General features: G+C 41.2%; 1 protein-coding gene across 6 annotated transcripts in view; it reads left to right on the top strand.

The window, feature by feature from the left end:
* Positions 1–21,788, top strand: part of FRS2 (fibroblast growth factor receptor substrate 2) — a 130,474-nt gene that overhangs the window by 93,683 nt on the left and 15,003 nt on the right. For 4 of the 6 annotated variants that reach the window (XM_055118242.1, XM_055118245.1, XM_055118243.1 and 1 more), the window contains 2 exons: positions 9,515–9,618; positions 16,051–16,139. The exons of 1 other annotated variant lie outside the window; for it this stretch is intronic. The gene's annotated coding sequence lies outside the window, so the exon portion shown is untranslated. The remainder of the gene's footprint in view (positions 1–9,514; positions 9,619–16,050; positions 16,140–21,788) is intronic. One more of the 6 variants, XM_055118247.1, reaches the window with a different exon arrangement.

Below are 21,788 nucleotides of genomic sequence, written 5' to 3' on the forward strand. Positions count from 1 at the left end.
GGTTATTGGGAACAGTTTTTATTTAATGGGAGCCTATATTTATAACATCTGTTATTTGATCCAACTCAGTTTCAGGGGCAAGTAAGATTCATTTTTTACATATAGGACTGTAAAATTGTGGTGCTATGAATAACTTTGTAAATCATGGCACCTCAGTAAAAAATAATTAAAAAGAAATTCATTCTGTAAAACAAATGTTAGGGACTGAAGAAATACTATATAGGGTAGGGTATTTTCCTGGCACAAATCTGACATGGGTTTAATCCCTGGAACATCATATAGTCCCCCAAGCCCACCAGAAGTGACACCTGAGCATCACCAGTTGTGGCCCAATGACTACCCCCCCAAAAAAAAAAACAACTAAACAACTAAAATCCACAAATGTTAAAGACAATTGTCTATTTCTGCTTTTTTTCTACTATATTTTTTTCTCCAGACTTCTATGGTTTTCGCACTACTCCTCCCCACTCTCTCGTTATCTCCTTATTTTGGTGGGATGGGTTTGGTTTTTATTTCAGGCACCCATGCTCGGTGGCTCTTCAGTTTTCAGAGGTCGCTTCTGGCAGTGCACAGGTGCCTGAAATAAAAAAACCCATGTAGGAGATCGAATGTAGGCCTTCCTTATGTAAAGCACACTGTGTGTGCCTAGCCCGTTGCAATCCCAGGTTTCTGCCATCTCACCACTGACTAGTCAGCTTGTCCCAACTCACCTCGAATCATTCTCTTCCTTAGTCTTTTGTGATACTGCACTCTTTGGGGTTTTTTTGTTGTTGCTTCTCTAAACTGTGTTCTTCCTGTTCCTTAGTACAATGGCTGTACTATCTCATAAAGGGAAAAGATAGCCTTCACGCTTACAACCTACTGAAGCCATCACACTTACAACCTGCTGTAACAACCTTATGGGGTAGGTCGTGCTGGTGGTAAATATTTTTAACTCACCTATGAAGAATCATAGATTTAGATGGGTTAAATAAACAGTGTAGAACTCTCTAGCCTTCAGAGCCCAAGGTATTTTTTTACTGTATTATGGTGGTCTTAAGGCATCATCAGAGAACCCATTGCTTTCTGCTGGAGGAATTTGGTAGAAAACAGCATCTTTGTTTCAGGTTGCAGTGTAGTATTTTAAAATACATTTCAGTAACAGCTATTATAGGTCATGTATCAGTTATATGAGAATTGCTTTAGCCATATGACACTTTCTGTTTGCCAAGATTGCTGGTTTCAGAAAATTCAAAATAGAAAGGTAAAAAACAAGTTTCTAGGGCCGTGGAGGTGGCTCAGGAGGCTTGAGTGTGTACTTTGTATTGAGAGCCTCGGGCTCAGTCCCTGGCACTGCACGGTCTGTCGAGCACTGCCAGAAGTGGTTCCCAAGCACTGTGCCAGGAATGGCCACCAAGCTGCTGGGACATCCCGCCCCCACCACACACAAATTTAAGACTTTGATAAAAATGTGCTATGTACATAAAACATGAGTGTTGCTCATTGAAGTGTAATGTTGAATTAATTAAGCCCACAGATTTTTTAGAAAGGGCTCAGGGGACAGAGATAACACAGAAGACTGGAGCACACGTGCTGCATGTGGCAGGCCTGGGGGTGACCCTAGCACTGCATGGGCACCCAAGCACCACCAGGAGCGATGCCAGGGCACCACTGGGTGGACCCCCAAACCCGAGCCAAAACACAATGCAAAAATATTTAAAGCAGCTAGCATTTAAGCCACTATTGGTTAAGAAACATTTTAAAAATTGGACAGAATAAAATATCTTCTTAGAAAGTCTGGCTATTTTTAGCAAAGATTTGTTTTCCGCACACATTTGTCTTTTTTAAAAAAGAAATTTTCTCATTTGCTTTCAAATTATGTTTTATCATAAATTGTGCTCAGAGGGAATAGTCTAGTGACCTTAACTGTGCTTTTTGAATAGAGCTTTTCACAATTATCTTCATCATGGATAATTGATATCTTGAGTAAAGATCAAGGTAAACTTGAAGGAAAACAATCTATGAAACCTTTACGGGAAGGGTGCATATTATTTTTGTTAAAGTGCTAGGCTGGGAAATTCAGAATTTTAAATTTGGTTTCCAGTAAAGAATTTTTTTTTCCCATTTCCCCCTTTGAAGAATGGGGAAAATAGTTCCCAGCAGTTTGCACTACAAGATTGTTCTCTAGACAAATATTTATCATGGCTTGAAAGAACATTGAGTCTCGCATGCTCTGAAATCCTACCACTTGATTGTAACTATCTTCTAGCATCTGGGAAGGAACAAAGCAGAGATATTTTAAATAGCCTTTCATTAGTGTTATTTGAGCTAGAGAGATAGTTCAAAGGGCTGGAGCACATGCTTTGCGTTTGGGAGCCCCAGGTCTGCTTCCCAGCACTGCGTGGTCCCCACGTACCATGGAGTACAGGTCAAGAACAAACCTGAAAAGAACAGAAGTCATTACTGTTATTTGTAATGCATCGATAGCTTCTAACAGTTCAGTGAGCTTATTTTGTGTTTTTTTTTTATAGTGAAAACAATATTTTTGGTTGTTATAGCCATTTAATTACATTTTTTTTAATGAAAGAACCATGGGGGGAAGAGCAGCAGTACAGGGGGTAGGGCATTTGCCTTGCACGCGGCCCACTCAGCATCCTGCACGCTCCCCCAGCACCTCCAGGAATGATTCTTGGCTGCAGAGCTTCAACTAACCCCTGGACATCAGCAGGTTTGGTCCCAAACCTAAAAATAAATAATAGATTAAAGAGCCATGATTTACAAAATTATTCATAGTTGAATTTTAGTCATATAATATTTCCACATCAATTCCACCACCGATGTCAACTTCCCTCCACAGTGTTCCTGTACTCCCCCCCCCCCCCCCGTCAACTCCCTGACTTCAGTGAGTTTTAAGGGACATTTTCCAATATTATTCATTGGAATTGGTATGTGTGCTTTACAAACAATGGCACATTATAGTTAAAAGAATAACAGTGGCAAAAAATGATATGTTCACCTTTAAAATGGATTTGTCACACGCTAGCCTCCTTAGTATTTGTCTCGAGTGTCCCACCCACCGTGCGGGAAAGCGGGCTTCTATTCCCAGATGGGGAGGCTGCACCTGCTGTTTGGGGCACAGCAATAGTGCAATGGGTAGGGTGCTTGCCTTACACCTCATCGGGTCCTCTGAGTTGTGCCAGGATGATCTCGGAGCACAGAGCCAGGAGTACGCCCTGAGCATCACTAGGTGTGGCCCAAAGCTAAACTAAAACAAACAAAAAGACCTAATATCACACTGGTGGAGAGAAGTTGACAGTCGTGGTGAGTTTGGTGCTGGAACATAGTATGCTTAAGACTCAACTCTGAATAACTGTAAATCATGTCTTAATTAAAAAAAAGTCATGTGTTAATAGTTCTGCTTTCTTAAACATGGCCGAGCAGTGGAAAATAAGCCAAAGGGGCTCCACTGCTTAGAGTTGCTGTTCAGACTGTGATGAAGTCAACAACATGCGCTGTACTTTTAAAAGAACATACTCAGACATGAAATTTTCTTTCATCTCTCTACATATGTGACTTTGCACCCACTCTCCTCCCCCTCCTTCCCTTTGTTGTTGTGATGTGTGGTGTTCTGTGTGACACTTGTTGTGGTGTGCCGGGTGTCAAGCTTGTGTTACTGTATTACTCGGTATTTTACCAGCAGTGGGAGGGATCAAACTCGGAGCCTCTCGCACGCACGCAAGGCAGGTGCTCTGCCACAGAGCCACACGCCTGACCGCCTGCGCGTATAGACTGGGACATCTGGTTACAAAGTGCACAAGGGTTCCAGAGTAAATTTCATTCCATTTCATTGTTGTTTTGAGCCCCCACAGTGGTGGCCAGGGCTCATCTCCAGCCCTGTGCTCTGGAGTGGCTCCTGGCAGTGCTTGGGGACCCGCAAATCAAAACTATGTCTGCGGTGTGTGGGCAAGCACCGTGACCCTTGTACTAACTCTCTGGCTCCTCAAGATTCATTTTAGAAAGATCTGTGCATGTTTGCCAAGTCATCGCATCAGGACCTGCTGTACAATCTCCTGAGTCTGAGGGTGACTATAAACAAAGAAGAATTAAAATTTTCAACAACAACAAAAACAACAGTCCAAAGCCCTCGGATCACCTCAGGTCACCGTTCAGGAGGGGCAGACAGCACCTAAGCCACCCTGATGGTTGTGGCCTGTGAGAAATTCCTTATCAAAGTATAGTCTGTCTGATTCTGTTAGCACTTGCTTTAAAGGACAAATATGCTCTTTTTAATTTTTTTTTTTTTTTTTTTGCTTTTTGGGTCACACCCAGCGATGCTCAGGGGTTACTCCTGGCTTTGCACTCAGGAACTACTCCTGGCGGTGCTTGGAGGACCATATGGGATGCCGGGGATCAAACCCGGGTCGGCCGCGTGCAAGGCAAACGCCCTACCCGCTGTGCTATCGCTCCGGCCCTTCTTTTTAATTTTGATTTGGGATTTTTGTGCTATTCATTTAAAAATTTTCCCTCAGGGCCAGAATGATAGCACGGTGGGTAGGGCGTTTGCCTTGCTCAAGGCTGACCTGGGTACCATCCCGACATTCCATATGGTCCCCGAGCAGCACCAGGAGTAATTCCTGAGTGCAGAGCATAATTCCTGAGCATAACTGAGTGTGACTCAAAAAGCCAAAAAAGAAATTAAAAATTAATAAATTTTTTCCTCTTAAGGGGATCACAGAATTGTTAGAACTTACTTTGCCCAGAGAGTACTAGAAAAAAAATTTTGTAGCACTCAACCAGTGAAGTGTCTGAAATATTATTTTAGTCTGTAATTTCAGTGGTCTCCGAACCCTGATACTACCCATTGTTGTCACAAAAGTGCTGTTTTTAGGTTTTAGGGCAAGGGTTTTAAGGAAGGTGTTAGATCGGAAAGTAGCAGAGGGAAGAGAATTGGAGCACAATTCAGCACTGTGGTACTGAAGCTTGTTTCTAGAAGCCTGTGGTGTAGACAGTTGTGCACCGGATGTCTAACTGCATTATTTTTGTTTGGGATGAATTCAGGGTATATATCTGTATATTCTTACTATTGGGGGGCCTTTCAGGACATTCCCCTAAGACGTGTGAATTCTGAGCATAACTGCAAGTGCCTTTAGCCTAAGAGTGGATATTAACTTCTGTTTATTGGCAGACTTCCAGCGTTTACTAATTAGGTTTTGCCTACTTCTGGCAATTTCCCTCAGCCACTCTGTTCTTCATATTCTGCCCTAACCTGTTTTGCATGTAGTCTGCCTTTGAGCTCTGCATAGACCTGACCTTCCCTTCCCTTCCCTTCCCTTCCCTTCCCTTCCCTTCCCTCCCCTCCCCTCCCCTCCCCTCCCCTCCCCTCCCCTCCCCTCCCCTCCCCTCCCCTCCTCTCCCCTCCCCTCCCCTCCCCTTCCCCTTCCCCTTCCCCTTCCCCTTCCCCTTCCCCTTCCCCTTCCCCTTCCCCTCTTTCTACCCTTCCTCTTCCTTTTAATTCCCCTTCCCTTCCCTTTAAAGTATTGATCTAAATATATACTTTTTAGTAATTTATGGGTGATTATAAAAAGCAATTTATACTATAAGGAAATATAAGGAGAAAAACACTTTCATCCTACCACTAAGTGAATCAGTATTAATCTTTTAGTGGGCTTTAATCTAGTCTTTTGGCGGGTTTATGAATGTGTAGGGGTGGGGTGGGGTGTAATTTTTGTTGTTTGTCTGGGCCACCCCTAGCTGTGGTGGGGTTGGCATGCTGCCTGAAGGAACCCTATGTAATACTGCAGATCAAGCCTGGGTTTCTTATGTGCAGAACATGAGCTAGCCCCTTGAAAATGTTACTCTTTCCAAATGAGAATCCGGGGTTGGAGAGTTGTTTGGCGGGTAGGGCGCTTGCCTTGCACACGGCCAGCCTGGGTTCCAGCCCAGCACCACTGTCCCGCCAGGAGTGAGCCCTGAGCACAGAGCCAGAAGTAAGTTGTGAGCACTGGCGGGTATGGCTGGAAGGTTTCCCCCAAGTCCCCCACCGCCAGCCCACTCCCAAAAAAGACAATCTTGTCATATTTATCATTAGCACAAAGAGCAATTTTTTAGAATGATTACAGATTCATGGAAAAGTTAAATATTCTCACAGATTCTTTATCAGTCTTTTAATATTAATCCTGTATAACTCTGGTGTATTTGTCCAAACTAAAAATTTATACTGGTATAATACTATTAACTAAATTATAGATTTTATTTGGATTATCCTACTTGGTCCACTCATATCCTTTTTCTGTTTCAAGATATATAATCCAAGATAGCATATTTTATTTTGCAAGAACAGTTTTGTTCCCTTTTTACTTAACTTTATACCATAAATTTTTATTAGGTATTCATTCTTTAAACAATGCTTATTAATGGTATCTTTCAAGTTCTTTAAATGAATAGATATTCTCTGATATAAATATATCTGGCTAGATTTTTTTGGGTTTTTTTTTGTGGTGAGGTATTTGTGATGATAGGAAGTGTTAGAAAACATTGCTGTCAAACATTTTTATTAGTGGCATATTTGAATCAGGTGTGTTTAAATACTAGCATGTAATAAAATTTTGTGTACATTGCTTTAATAGAAAAATAATGTAGTTTATTTTCCTTTGGGAACATGTTTAAGAACATTTTAGATGGAATTAGATGCAGAAGCTAGCATGAAAGCATTTTGTTTTGAGGATTACTTAGTTGCTTGGCAACTGACTTAATGTATTTTAAGCAGATTACGTGTATAATATACAGCCGGTATAGACTTAATATGAGTCTAGTGACTAGCATGATAGCCACCTGATTTGGAAATACAGATTTATGGTATATTCTACTTACACACCTTATATACTGTTTTGAAAATGATCCTTTTATTTTTCCCCTTGATTAGTATTTGTCTACTCCTGGAAGAAATATATTGTAAGAAAGTGAACAATCCTAGAATTTTCTTGCATGTCTTCTTTGCTAATTTTTATAGCTTGGTTGATACTGAATAATTTGTATATTTAACGTGAAGTTTGAAACTAGAGTGACTTGAATTTTGTTGTTTTAAAGACTAAAACTATAAGCCAAATGCTTTTAAAGACCTCCAAGGAAAATATTGTAAAATTCATACTTGGATTTTACCTCCTGCTCTTGCACAGTTTCATAAAACCTCATAAGTTAAATATTTGTTACTCAGAGTTCAATTCCTACTAGCAAACTAGTGTCTCTCAGTAAATTTACAATCAAGAATTTTATTTTATTTATTTTTTTAATGAGGATTAAACAACCATTTGTTAATTTGGCACTGTTGTTAGGATAACTGAGTTAAAGAATACAAACATGAAATTCTGATATGTAATACTTTCAGAAAATAAAATGTACTATCTTTGTAAGGTCAAAATTATTCATTCTAGTGTTCAGAGTGATAAATGTTTCCTGGAAAATGCCTATCTTTTATTACTGCTATCTAACAATCACATGTCTTCTTTCTATGATGTAATCTGTGAATTTTTAGTTGGAAAGAACTACATGATCTGTCACCCGGAATGTTCATCACGTTGGTGTTACTGTACGACTGTCTTTCATATCTCTAAACAGCATATTACATCATAAACTATTAAACTAAAAGTTGCTTTGAGAGTTCTCAAGGCTGATACTGGTTCCCTATGATTGAAAGTGCTGGGATTGCTGCCATTGGTACTGATTATATTATTGAATTAGCTAAGGCAGAGTGACTCATCTGCCAGGGTTGCACACCTGTAGGTGTGTTTTTCTATCTTGGGGCAGAGATGTGGGCACATAGGTTTAATTATGTAAATGTCATCATCAGTATTTCTGATTATAGATATGTTTCAAGGTTACTGATAGTTTAGTATTGGAATATTATTTAAGGTAGAGGTTGTATTTTGTATTTTTTAAAATTTTGTTTCATTTTTTGCAAGTCATTTGGGTACCTCTTTTTCAGTATTTGCTAAATACAAACAATTGTTAATAAGTTGTTGGTGATAAACATATGAACTCTGTGTGTTACCGTTTCTAAGAACTGAAATTGCTTGATGTAAGGAATGTGATCGAATGCACTGGAAGATGAAGTGATTTAGATGGCTGTTGTTTTTCCAGGTCTAGAAGAGGGACTCTGAGGTTCATTAGTCTACAGTGACACTCAACTTTAGGTCTGAATATTACTGGGAAACTGTTTCTAGCCGGGTGCTGTGACTTTACAAGTCTAGGGCATCCGAGACTGTATAAAAGGTTGTTAATTTTATTCATAAGAATTAAGGGGCTGGAGTGATAGCACAGCAGGTAGGGCATTTGCCTTGCACGCTGCCGTCCCGGGTTTGAATCATAGCATCCCATATGGTCCCCTAAGAAGTGCCAGGGGTAATTCCTGAGTGTAGAGCCAGGAGTGACCCCTGTGCATTCAGTCCCCAGCAACTCTGAACTGAAGCATTTCGTTATCAGATATACTTTGCTGGGAGCGCCTCAGTATTCCTTAGCACCACTGGGGTGGCCTCTTGGCCCCCTTCCCCCTTTCTCTGCCGTCTCCCCAAATTAGAGATCATCCTTTGTATGTAGATTTTCTGCCTCTATAAGGGAAAGTATTTTGGTAGGTCACTAGTTACATCTTTAAAATTATAGGGGGAAATAGAAGCTTCCCTGAGTAGTCTAAAGGGGCTTGCCTCCCCATTTTTCTTATTGTAATTTCCAATTTCCCCCAGACACTCTGTACTGTCTACCTGTAAGTTACTGCTTGCTGCTTCTGGAATAGACTGTGTTTTGGGAGGCTTTTGTGCTTTTGCATATACTCTTCTTGGTCTGGATTGCCTTTGCCTTGGATAAATCCCACCTCTCTCCATACTTGATTTTAGAGCTACCTTTCCAGTAGCTTCCTGTATTACATCTTTATTCTTCCCTGAATTAAGTGTTTTCATTGCATGGGTCTCCACTTCTCTTTATATTCTTTTTTTTTTTTTTTTGGGTCACACCCATCGATGCTCAGGGGTTACTCCTGACTCTGCACTCAGGAATGCAGATACTCCTGGCAGTGCTCGGGGGACCATATGGGATGCTGGGAATCAAACCCGGGTTGGCCGCGTGCAAGGCAAACGCCCTACCCGCTGTGCTATCACTTCAGCTCCTATATTCATTTTCTTGATTGTCTCCTTCACTAAGTGGTGAGTTCTTTGGAATGCATTTATTATCACTGTTTCCAGTGCTTTCAAAGAGAGTTGGTGCTCTGTAAAGACTTGCTGAATGCCTCAGTGTATGGATGAAGAAATGAATGAGCTCATTTTTATTCTTTTCTCAATAATGTTTACAAATTGCTTCTGTTTAAAAATTACTTCTACTAAACAATCTGTTAGCTTAATTCAACAATATGTCCAAAAATAAAGAAATATAGAAATACTTTATAATACTTTATATTTATGCATAGAAAAGTGAATTTAGGAAAATTAAAATGTACATAAGCATGTGCTGGATCTTGCTTGATCATCCTGGCTTTATTTATATCTTACAGACAAAACAGAAATGAAAGGAATCTGGTTTAAATTGCAATACAAGAAATCTAGATTAGACATAAAGAGTGTCCAGAAAGTAAAGTACCAGCTATTAAAGTGATTTGTAAGTAATATAATTAAGTTGTGTTTTTTTTTTTTGGAGAGTTAACATAAAGGGGCAAAAGGTTGTGATGGATGGAGAGTTAATGATTTGTAAAGTGATTCACTAACATTGCTCTTAGTAGAATAAAAAATCTAAAAGAAGAAAAATGTTTAGGAATATGCAGATATAATCTTGTAGGTAAATGCTTACAAATATTTGGGTACCTTTTAAATTTTGTGGTAATTTAAATTTTCAACTAACAAGGAAACTTTTTGCAGGTGTCCTTCTGAGAAAACATCTCTGGCTTAGGTGACAAGCAAACTGTTCCCTTTCCTTAGATTTTCTTTTTTATTATCCCCTTACCTCACCCTCCCAGTTCTCTTTCTTAGCGTAATAGAAATAATAAAAAATTCTTAGCAGTGGTAGGAGTGAACAGAATATTAAGGCTTATTAATTAAAAAGACCTACCCAATAATTTAAAAGCGACTTGTCAGACCACTGACGCAAAAACAAAACTTTTAAGTGACATTGTTTTGATTCTTTTTTATAGTTGCATACAGCACTTAGCTGTGCTCAAAATTTAGTTTTACTGTTGTGCTTCTAACTCTAGGTATTCTGTCCTAGCTACATTTGAACAGAACCGCTATAGTTTAAGCCAAAATCACCTTCATGCTAGTGAACTGAGAGAACAAATATACCGTGCAAGCACCACATTTATAATCACACTCATGAATAGAGTTCAGTGTTCTCCTGGCATGTCATTCTGCAAGAATCATATTGGAATAAGTTAGGACAATTTTACTAAATTTATTAATGTGACTCCTGTTATGAGGATGGTGCTTAAACTCTAGGCTTCTACAGTTACAGTGCAAAAAACTTCTTTGTAATATAAGAGATGGAATTTCACCTGTAGTGGCAATATAATAATTTTTTTAAATCTTTTTAAATGCTATATAGTTTTTTGAATGTCTTTATAACAGGAATTTATTTAGTTTTCATAATTGCTATGAATAGGTGTCCTGAATCTTCTGAATGAGGAAATTCAGACAGAGGAAGATTGACTAAGTACCAAAGGCATATAGTAATGCTTTATATTAAACATTTACTGAGTGCTTACCATATGGTAGGTACTATTTTAAGATATTTGCTTATATTATTTACTAAGAATTAGGGCTTTTGGAGTCAGATCTAGATGTAATTTTGTCTCTTCCTATAAAAATCTATTGATCTTGGGAAAACTACCTTAAGTCTTGATTTCCTCATTTGGAACCCAGAAATAATTATATCTAACTCCTAGGATAATTTATGGATAGAGACCGTTCAAGTGCATCTGCATGTGGTATATATTATTCTTGACTATAGATGGGTTTTGGTTTTTTTTTGGTTTTTGGTTTTTGGGTCACACCCAGCGATGCACAGGTGTTACTCCTGGCTCTTCACTCAGGAATTACCCCTGGCGGTGCTCAGGGGACCATATGGGATGCTGGGATTAGAACCCGGGTTGGCCACATGCAAGGCAAACGCCCTACCCACTGTGCCCATCCAGCCCCTTCTTGACTATAAATGATAGTTATATCATCATTTTATAGATGATAATTAAGTCTAATTTATTGAAAAGTCTATTTTTAGGGCTATTTTTAGTACAACAGGGAAGGTGTTTGCCTTGCATGCAGCTGTCCCATATTCAGTCCCTGGCATTCCGTATGATTATGGTCCCCTGAGCCCACCAGGAGTGATCCTGAGTGTAGAGCCAGGAATACGCTCTGAGCATTGCTGTGTGTGGCCCAAATGAAACAAAAAAAATTGTTTTTAATAAAAATCCATTTTACAGGGCCAGAGAGGTTGCTCACTGGCTGAGCGCATGCTTTGCAGGCAATAGGCCTACTTTTGGTTCCCTGGGCACTGCCAACACTCACTGCCAGGAGATAACCCAGGCTCTGGGTGCAGACCTTGAAGTATCCCCCAAGCATTGCTGGGTGTGGCCCTAAAATAAAATTTTGTATGATTATAAAAGTCTGATGTCTTTTGCCTCTTACCGCCTCACAATCATCTCTGAGTTCTGCATCTCCCACTAGTGGGAAGGAATTAAAGGAGGTGAAGAAGCCATGGAGACTAAGGCTTCCATGGTCCAGAGGCAAAAGCACAGAATATACTCAGCCATTGGGTTTGTTCTTTCCCGGATGTTTTATATCAGTTGTTTGGAACCTAGAATGTGCTTTCTTGTAGACTTATCTTTTTATTCACATACTTATTTTGAATGCATCCCTAGCATTGGATTTGATCCTCAGCACTGAAAAAAATAAAAAATGAAAACCAACCCACAGCAAATTCATATTTATTTCCTAAATAAGGTCTGGGGAGGATTCTGAGAAGTTGCTAAAGTCGGAAGCAAAAGGAATCTGTCCTTTCCCCTACCAGAAAACAAACAAACAAACAAACAAGCACAACCAGTTGCTCTAATAATATTTTATGTATTTCACAAATTGAAGTCTTGCAACAACCAAGAGAATACATGGCTAATTTTAGCTAATTTTAGCTTTTTGCATAGTATTAGATACCCATTCCCCTTCTATATGCAGTTGGGAGAGAGGGAAGTCCGGATGAACCTTTTCTTCAGATTATCAGGAACATCATTTCAGACCAGTGACTGCTGGTCCTAGTCACGGAGACACAGACCAGAAGCAGGCGGGTCAGTGTTGTACCTTCCCCATTGTTGCAACCCCCTGCAATTAAAGGGATTTCTCAGAGGTGGAATTAATGGAATTATCTGGCCCCTCTTTTGCCCCATTATTACTGTTGTTTTCCCCTTTGGAGGAACAAACAAGAAAGACAATAGTATTTTTTTAAAAATTGTGTGAACTTACAGAATTAGAAAGTAACCATAGATAGCCAGGGAAAGGCATAAAAGACAAAAGAAAGCATATAAAATGTTTATCCCTCAGGCTTACCTTTTTGTACAGAGGGTTTAAAAGAATTAAAAAAAAAAATAGCTGGGCTGGGGAAAGAGTAAAAGGACTGGGGCACTTGTCTTGCATATAACTGACCTTGATTCAGTTCTAGGGACTTCTTGATCCCCCAAGCACTGCCAAAAGCAACCCTCAAATACTGCTTGGTGTAGCCTCAAAATCTTCCAAATAATAGTAATAATGATAATAAGGGGTGGAGTGGGTAGGGCGTTTGCCTTGCATGCGGCCGACCCATGTTCAATTCCTCCATCCCTCTCAGAGAGCCCGACAAGCTACCGAGAGTATCCCGCCTGCACGGCAGAGCCTGGCAAGCTACCCGTGGCATATTCAATATGCCAAAAGCAGTAACAAGTCTCACAATGGAGACGTTACTGGTGCCCGCTCGAGCAAGTCAATGAGCAAAGGAATGACAGTGCTACAGTGATACAGAATGATAATAAAGTAGCAAATCCTGAGGGAAAGGGGGGATTCTCATTCCTAGAGTTAATGTAGATTCATTAATATATTAGCTATTTTAATCATTATTAAATGATTAACATCATTATTAAAATGATTAAAACTATGCTTTAAATTTAATTTTATGCATTTACATCTTAAAAATTGTGTTCGATTTCCAGCATCCCATATGGTCCCCTGAGCACCGACAGAGTAATTCCTGAGTGCAGAGCCAGGAGTAATCCCTGTGCATTACCAGGTGTGACCCAAAAATAAAAATAAATAAATAAATATCGTGTTTGTTTATCTTTGGGTGATACCTGGCCATATGACCAGGGCTCAGGAGTCACTCCTGGCTGTGCTCAGGGATGCCATGGATCAAACCTGGGTTGTCCACATGCAAGGCAAAGACCCTACCCGCTGTACTATTGCTCTGGTCCCTCCAATATCCAATTTTTAACATCAGCAACAACAAAAGACAAGATATACAAAGAAATACAAAAGTATTGACCATTTAAAGGAAAAAATACAAGCCAAAAGAAATGCCCTGGACAAGACATGAATGCAGATAGATTTGACAAAGCTTTTAAAATGACCATCCCCTTTTTTAATGATTATTAGTTCACAATGTTATAGAACCTTAGGAGTATTTGTTACACCTCTAAATGTATATGGAATTCATTGTGTCCACTGCCAAAGTTCCAATACCACCTCACCACCAAAAGGCCCTCTGCCAGTTCCTACCACCCCTTTCCTCTGGTAATCCCCAAAGTTTCACTGAGCTTAGGATTTAACAGTATTATTTTTGGAAGTTCATTTGCTTTTATGATTTATATTCCACTTAAGAAAAAAAATGCAGTAATTGTCTTGGTTTTTTTTTTTTTTTGGTGGGGGTGGCTCCCTAGTGGTGCCAGCGGCACCCAGGGCTGCACCAAGCTGTGCCAGGGTGGCCAGGCAGTGCTGGGCATCAGCCAGGCCCCGGAGCTGTCTTCCTCAGCTATGCCTTTCTCTTTTGGCTTTGGGGCCACACCTAGCGGTGCTCCAGGCTTACTTCTGGCTCTGTGCTCAGGCATCTCTCCCGCAGCCTTAGGAGACCATCTGAGGTGTGGGATCAGACCCAGGTTGACAGTGTGCAAAGCAAAAAGCCCATCTGCTCTAGTGCTGCTCTACCCCCCACCCGCCCTTTCTTTCTGGGCCACACTTGATTGTGTTTGGGTATCACTCCTGGTGGGGCACAGGGGACCATATAGGGTGCCAGGCAGTGTCCTACCTGCTGTACATCTCTTCAACCCACCTTTTACTTTACTTCCCACTTAACATAGTCACCAGGTGTTTCATTCATTTTGTCCTAAATCTTTGCCTTATGTTTTCATTTGTTACTGATTTTTTTTAATGGGGGGATGGGTAGGTGCTGGAGTTTGAGTCTGGGGCCTCACACACACACAGGGCAGGTGTTCTACTATCATGCAGAATCCTCAACCCCATTTTATACTTTCATAACGATAGAGTAGTATTCCATTGAATCTATGTCACAGCTTTTTATCCACCAGCCCTCTAGGTATCTAGGTTGAGTCAGTTTCAGTGCTATCAGTTTTGTGCATAGTGTCGCTATGCACAAGGAGGTGGAAATATATTTTTGGATTAGCCAAAAAAAGAAAGGCCTTAAAGGTGCTCAAAGAACTAAAAGGAAACATGGATAAAGTTTTAAAACAACAAATAACTAAACCAAAACCAATATACAAGGAAAATGGAAGTATGAAAGCAAAAAATCTGAAAAGAAACCAAATACGTGCCAGAAAGATAGTTCAGGTAACTGAGTACATGCTTTATAAGGGATCGGCCTGGTACCTCATGGTGCACAGCTCCAGAGGGAACAACCCCTGAGTACAGACAATTTAGTAATCCTGAAGCACCATCAGGTGTGAAACAAAAACAAAGCCAAAGGAAAGAAAACAAAGTCAAACAAAAATACAGTAACTGAAAGAAGAGGGGGCTGGAGCAATAGTACAGTGAGAGGTTCTTTTTTTTTTTTTTTCCTTTTTAAGTCACATCTGGAGATGCATAGGGGTTACTCCTGGCTCATGCACTCAGGAATTGCTCCTGGTGGTGCTCAGGGGACCATAAGGGATACTGGGAATCGAACCTGGGTTGGCCACATGCAAAGCAAACTCCCTGCCCACTGTGCTATTGCTCCAGCCCCTACAGTGAGAGGTTCTTACCTTGTACGCAGACAAACAGGTTTAATACCTGCCACTCCATATGGTCCCCAGGCCTGGCAGGACTGATTCCTGAGCACAGAGCCAGTGCTAAGCCCTGACCACTGCCAAATATGTCCCCAAAGCCAAATACCAGAATAAATGAATAAAAGAATTAAAGGTAGATATGAGCAGTCAGAGCAAAGAGTCATTAAACTTAAAGAGAGATCAGTGGAAATCATTGAGCCTGAGAAACAGGCAAAATAATTAAAATTGAAGGGTGGATCCCAAAGAATGACTTCATTGGGCTGGAGAGGTAATACAGAAGTCAAGGCCTTGTGTTCAAGCAAAAGTGGGAATTAGCCACCGAGCACCAATGGGTGTTCCCTGCTCCCACCACAAGAAAATGTCAACTTTTGGGGAGGAGTGATGCAGATTTAAGAAAAGTGATGAGGTGGATAATTTGTCTGTTACTGGCTAACCTGGGGGTGCATTTAAGTGTGGAATGGCATCTAGCAGGTGTTTGGCTCAACCCCATGTTGTGACTGAGGGTAGAGTATGAAGTTGTCCAGTGCCTTCCTTTTCCTGGAGTGGAAAAGCCAGCCTCAGCAGCTTTTACAGACCGTGCTGTCTGAACATCATAGAACTGCATTGCATTTTGCTTTATGATTGAAAAGACTCTGTTAATATAAATTTGTACATACCATATTCATTTTTAATTAGTACTTATATATTAGTAATTTAAATTCATTTTTAAGACTTCATATATAGATGAACTGAGCTAGTACTGACACCAGAAGTCTCAAAGTTACTCTTTTAAAAGAAATAAGAAACTCTCGACTTTTTTTTGGTTACAGATTGTCAGCAAAGAAAGCATGGTGTTTTGAAGTATGAATAGACTCCTGGTGCTGCAGCAAAGGCTAAGATTATTAATGGCCAGATCTCGGTAAGAAGAAGTTTACTTTGAAAAGAAAATATGAAACCTAAAAATTGTTTTTTTTTAAAAAAACTAGGAATTCTAATGTTTTCTTGAGTAAAATCTGTCTTCAAATGTATTGGTACTTTCTGCTCTGAAATAATTAGTAGCTTGAGTGAAACAGAAACAGTGTTAGTTAATTTAAAATAGTCCACAAACGTGCTACAATTTTTTTGTCTTTCTCAAAAGGAGCTGCCTTAGGTTAATGAGTGCACCCCAGCTGCTTTTCTCGGCTCTGGAGGGAGTGGCCTGTGTGTCTGCTGAGTTCTGGCTGTGGCGGGGCAGCCTGCGGGAGACCACCTGGGTGGTTTCTCCACACGTGCTCGTGTACTGATGCTTACTGTTAGTCTCCAGGATGCAGTTGTGGTGTCCAGATACCTGTGTGGTGGGCATAATGCAGAGTGCCTCGTATCCTGGCTGGCGGCCTGGGAGGAGGCGTGGGAGAGGGGTTGAAAATTCATGTTGGGCAGAGTCTCTGTATGTCTGGTAAGACTGACCACAGCTGCCAGTTTTCTCTGCTGCCTCGGTGTCCTTCGGAGCTTTCCATAGCCAATTGAGGCTCCCATTCTTTCTGCTTCCTTTCTTTCTTTTGTTGGCCTTCTCTGTACTTTTTCCCCCCCGGACCAAACCTGCTGATCCATCACACAGACCTTTCCAGGCCAATAGCCTTTAAGTTCCTTGTTCTCTGGCCCAGGGTTAGTTAAACTACCTCCTTCCCCTCCCCCTCTTCCTCTCTCTCCCCCTCCCCTTCCCTCTCCCTCTTCCCTTCTCTTCCCCCTCCACCTCCCCTCCTCTTCCTTCTCCCCTCTCTCCCTTACTCCCTCTCTCCCTCTCTACCTCTCCTCCATGTTCTCAGTACTCGAGGATTCATCTTACTGCCTCAGAGCACAAGATTCTCCTTCTCAGGACAAATTCCAGCCTGGACCACAGAGTTCATCCCTCTCTTCACTCTCTCTGTTTTAGTCTGTCCCTTGTTTATCCCTTTATTTTCTTACTTTTTCTGACCTGCCATGGCACAACATGCGTAAATCTGTATTATCTTTTTGTTTGTTGTTTTGGAGCCACACATAGCAGTGCTTAGGCCTGACTTCTGGCTCTGCTCTCAGAGGTCAGTCCTCCTGGGCTCAGCGGATTGGACCCCGGTTGGCATACAAAGCAAGCACCCTACCGGCGGTACTATCTCTTACTGAAACCCCAATTGAAATTTCTCTTGTGGATGGATATATTTTAAATAAAATCTGGACTGCCTCCTGTTTCCTTAAACTGCTTTCCTATTTAGTTCTTTCTTCATATGTAGAATAAAATTCATTCTTTTGGTATGATGTACAAGCTTTTTGTGTCATGTGTTGACTGTTCTTTAATTTTTGTACTGAAGTGCAGCATCCCATGTGGAAAGAGTGCCCAGGTAGGGGCACACCCCTGCTGTGTGTCCGTGCCATGAGAAAGCCAGTAGACTCTAAGGCTAGCAGGTTGAGTTCATTTACCTATTCCTTTGGGGAGAGAAAATTTTAAAATAGTCTTTTGAAGTACCATTTTTTGAGGCAAAAGCTAAGTCTTTTACCACTAAGGTCAGCAAAAGGGTGCGTATGTATTTAAAGAAGTCTTCTTTTTCTTGCCCATTTTTCGTGAGGTACCATGATTTACTGTACTGCTAATGGTAGTGTCATGCATATACCATTCCAGCGCCACATTCACCATCCGAGTGCCTCTTCCCTCCACCCTTGTCCTCATCCTATTCCCGGCCCGACTGCCCAACTATGTAAGCTCAGTTCTTTAGATTAACTCTCCAGTTCTGATGCCCCGGCCTTTTGTTGTTCCCTAACTGTTTTTTTTTTTTAAGTTTTTGGGTCTCACCTGGGAGTACTCCTGGCTCTGCACTCAGAAATTACTCCTGGCACTGCTCGGGGGACCATATGGGATGCTGGTAATTGACCCCGGGTTGGCCGCATGCAAGGCAAATGCCCTACCCGCTGTGCTATCACTCTAGCCCCCCTAACTATATTTCTTTATGTCCCACATATGAAAGAAATCTTTATTGTCAAGGTAGTGACACATATAAATGAATAAAGCTTAGCTCTTTATTCCATAAAATTGTAAGTTAATGCTAAGTTGATAAAAGATTTTTCAAAAACTTTGTTTTTTAATAGATCACAAATCACAAATCACGAAATCCCATTGATTGTCGAGTTGCTCGAGCGGTCTCAGTAACCTCTACATTTGTCCTATCCCTGAGATTTTAGAAGCCTCTCTCTTCTCGGCCTTCCCAACGATGCCACACTGGAGGCTCTTTCAAGGCCAGGGGAATGAGATTCAGCTGGTTACTGGCTTTAGCATATAGATACACCATGGGATGCTTGCGAGGCTGTCCCATGTGGGCAGGAAGCTCTCAGTAGCTTGTGAGTTTCTCCTGGAAGGAAAAGTAGGTTCTAGGAGCTTGCTTTTAAGTCTCTGGATGTTGGCCGTTGATGGGATTACACACACCTGGGTTCCTCTGCCGGTACCTTCATGTGTGAGGCTTGTCCAAACGTGTGGAGAGGGGCCTTGAGCATGGCTGTGGCTAGGTTCCAGTGGTCTTCGGCCACTGGGAGCTCTGCTTGGGGCAGGGAAGGAAGCTGGAGCCCATCCCCTCCGAGGGGCCCTGGGGAAGACAGCCAGGTGTGCGGGCAAGAGACTCTCTGCCTTTTTACAGATAAACTAAAAAAATTAATAGTATGAATAAACTTATACCAAAACCTTTTAAGATTTATTTGATATATATATATATATATATATATATATATATATATATATATATAAAAGTGCCTCTCGGAGAGCCTGGCAGGCTACCAAGAGTATCCTGCCCACACAGAAGAGCCTGGCAAGCTCCCTGTGGCATATTCGATATGCCAAATACAGTAAGTAACAGGTCTCATTCCCCTGACCCTGAAAAGAGCCTCCAGTCATTGGGAAAAACGAGTAAGGAGAGGCTGCTAAAGTCTCAGGGCTGGGATAAATAGAGTTGTTATTGGCGCCTTCTCAAGTAAATCGATGAACAATGGGATGACAGTGATACAGTGATGAAATAGATGTTATATGATTTAGCAACATATTCTACAAATAAATGATTTAGCAAGAGCAAGGAGAATTTATTTAAAGAAAAATCTGAATAGTCATATAAAAGCATAATAGGGTGTTCTATGCTAATGGCAATATTGATTTTTTTTTTAATTAAGCTTATTTGAAAACCAAGATGTGGGCTGGAGAAATAGTACAGGGGTATGACACATGACACTTGCCTTGCATGCAAGGATCTGGTTCCATTCCCGACAACACATCGTCTCCCAAGCACTGCCTGGGGTGGCCTTCGAACACAGAACTGGGAGTAGCCCCCATGCATTACTGGGCAAAGACCCACTCCCCACTCCTCAAGAACTGAAAACGAAACCAAGATGCTTGATTCTTTTTTTTTTTTTTGGCTTTTTTTGGGGGGATCACACCTGGCGATACGCAGGGGTTACTCCTGGCTTTGCACTCAGGAATTACTCCTGGCGGTGCTCAGGGGACCATATGGGATGCTGGGAATCGAACACAGGTTGGCCGTGTGCAAGGCAAACACCCTACCTGCTGTGCTATTGCTCCAGCCCCAGCAATGTTGATTTTTGATTAAAAAAAAAAAATTGTAGTCCAGAGTAATAGTACAGTGAGTTGGGCACTTGCCTTGCATGCAGCCAATCTGGAGGTTGATCCCCAACACCCAATATGGTCCCCTAGGCCTACCAAAATTGATCCCTCAGTGCAGAGCCAGGAGTGAGATCTGAGCACTGGCCAAGTGCGGCTCAAAAAAAAAAATTAAAGAATGAAGCTGGAGCATCAGATAGGGTGCTTACCTTGCATGCAGCTGACCCAAGTTCAATCCCCAGCGCCCCATGTGATCCCTTGAGCCCTGCTATGGGTGATTCCTGAGCACAGAGCCAGGAGTAAGCTCTGAGAACCACCAGATATTGTCCCAGAAAAGCCAAAAAAAAAAAAAAGTATAGATAATGCTTAAGTATCTGTATAAGTAAGTCAGAAGTAAAAAAAAAAAAAGTTGTTTTTTGAGTAGACATAGAAAGAACATCAAAAAATAAACAATTATTTTAAAAGTACAAAACCTTAGAAAGCAAGGAATAAACAGACCTTTTTGTTTTGTGTTGGGACCACACCTCACGGTGCTCAAGGCTTACTCCTGACTCTGCGCTCAGGGATCAGTTCTGGCAGTCTCGGGGGACCATAAGGGGTGCCAGGGATTGAATCCGGGCATGCCTCGTGCAAGGCAAATATTGCAATGGTCCCCAGATCTTTTTATTTTTAATGTGGATGGGGAATGGGCACACCTGCCGGTGCTTAGGGCTTATTCCTGGTTCTATACTTGGGTGTCACTCCTGATGGTACTCTGGGGACCCAATTGGATTCTGGGAATTAAAGCCAAGTTGGCTATATGCAAGGCAAACTGTGGTGCCCGCTGTACTGTCTCCAGCCCCTAAATAAACCATAAGCCCATGAACAAATGCCATAAATGACGAAGTATGGCGAATTTTGTCTTGTCTTTTAAAAAAACTCATTTAATGTTTCTTACAAACCTGGTTTCAAGTCTTTCTGTACTGTTCAGGCTGTTGCTTGTCCATGCAGATCTTTATCATGCCTTTATATCTGACCGATAATAGCTGAATAGAGTATTTTTGGTGTAGTATTATTTTATTGAGGTTTTGTTGTTTTCTTTTGCTTTTTTTTTTTCTCACTATAACCCACCATTCTCTTCTGACTCATAAAGCCTCTTTTGATAGACTCTTCTGTGTTTCTGATGGGAGATTTTTTTGTTTGTAAATTCCATCTTTGATCTTGCTGGCTTCAGTATTCTTTCTTTGGCTTTTGTCATTCAGATCTCAGTGTGCCTTGGACTGCTTCTATTTGGGTTTATTTTTGCTGAGATCCCTTGGACCTTTTAGATCTGGTGCTTGCACTTCTGAACGCTAAGAAATTCTTACTTATGATTTCTTTGACTAGTGGTTCTTCATAGAACCTTGGGAACTTGAATAAGTCTTATATTGCTTTTCTTGAGCTCATCCTGTACTTCTCCTGTGTGCTGTTCATTTCTTTTCAGACTTTTGGTGGGGGAGCATACTCAGAAGCAGTCATGGCTTACTCATGACTCTGCACTCAGGAATTACTTCTGTCAATGCTCGGGGGACCTTATGTGGTACCCTGGATCAAATCCTGGTTGACTGTATGCAAGACTAAATCCTTAACTGCTGTACTATCACTCATGGCCCACTTTTCTGACTTTTTTTCTGTCTTCTGTTAGAGATTTCCTGCATCTTGTCTTAGAAGCCACTGATTTATTTTCCTGCACTGCTGTTACTCTAATGCTGAAGCCTTCTGTTGAGTTTTTTTTTTTTTTCACCTACCATACTCTTCATTTCTGTTGCTTCTGATTGTAGTTTTCTCATCTCTGATCTCATACTTGTACTTTACTATTTGTCCCATAGTTTCTTTGAGCTATTCAACATCCTCCTCGTATCTGTAGGCATGATCTGAGAGGTTGCAGAACTCAGTGGTATGGTGGAGCCTTCTGTGCTATTATCTTTTCTCCTTGAGCTTCAG

Source organism: Sorex araneus, chromosome 10 (assembly GCF_027595985.1).
Source record: "Sorex araneus isolate mSorAra2 chromosome 10, mSorAra2.pri, whole genome shotgun sequence".
In the NCBI taxonomy this organism is placed as follows: domain Eukaryota; kingdom Metazoa; phylum Chordata; class Mammalia; order Eulipotyphla; family Soricidae; genus Sorex; species Sorex araneus.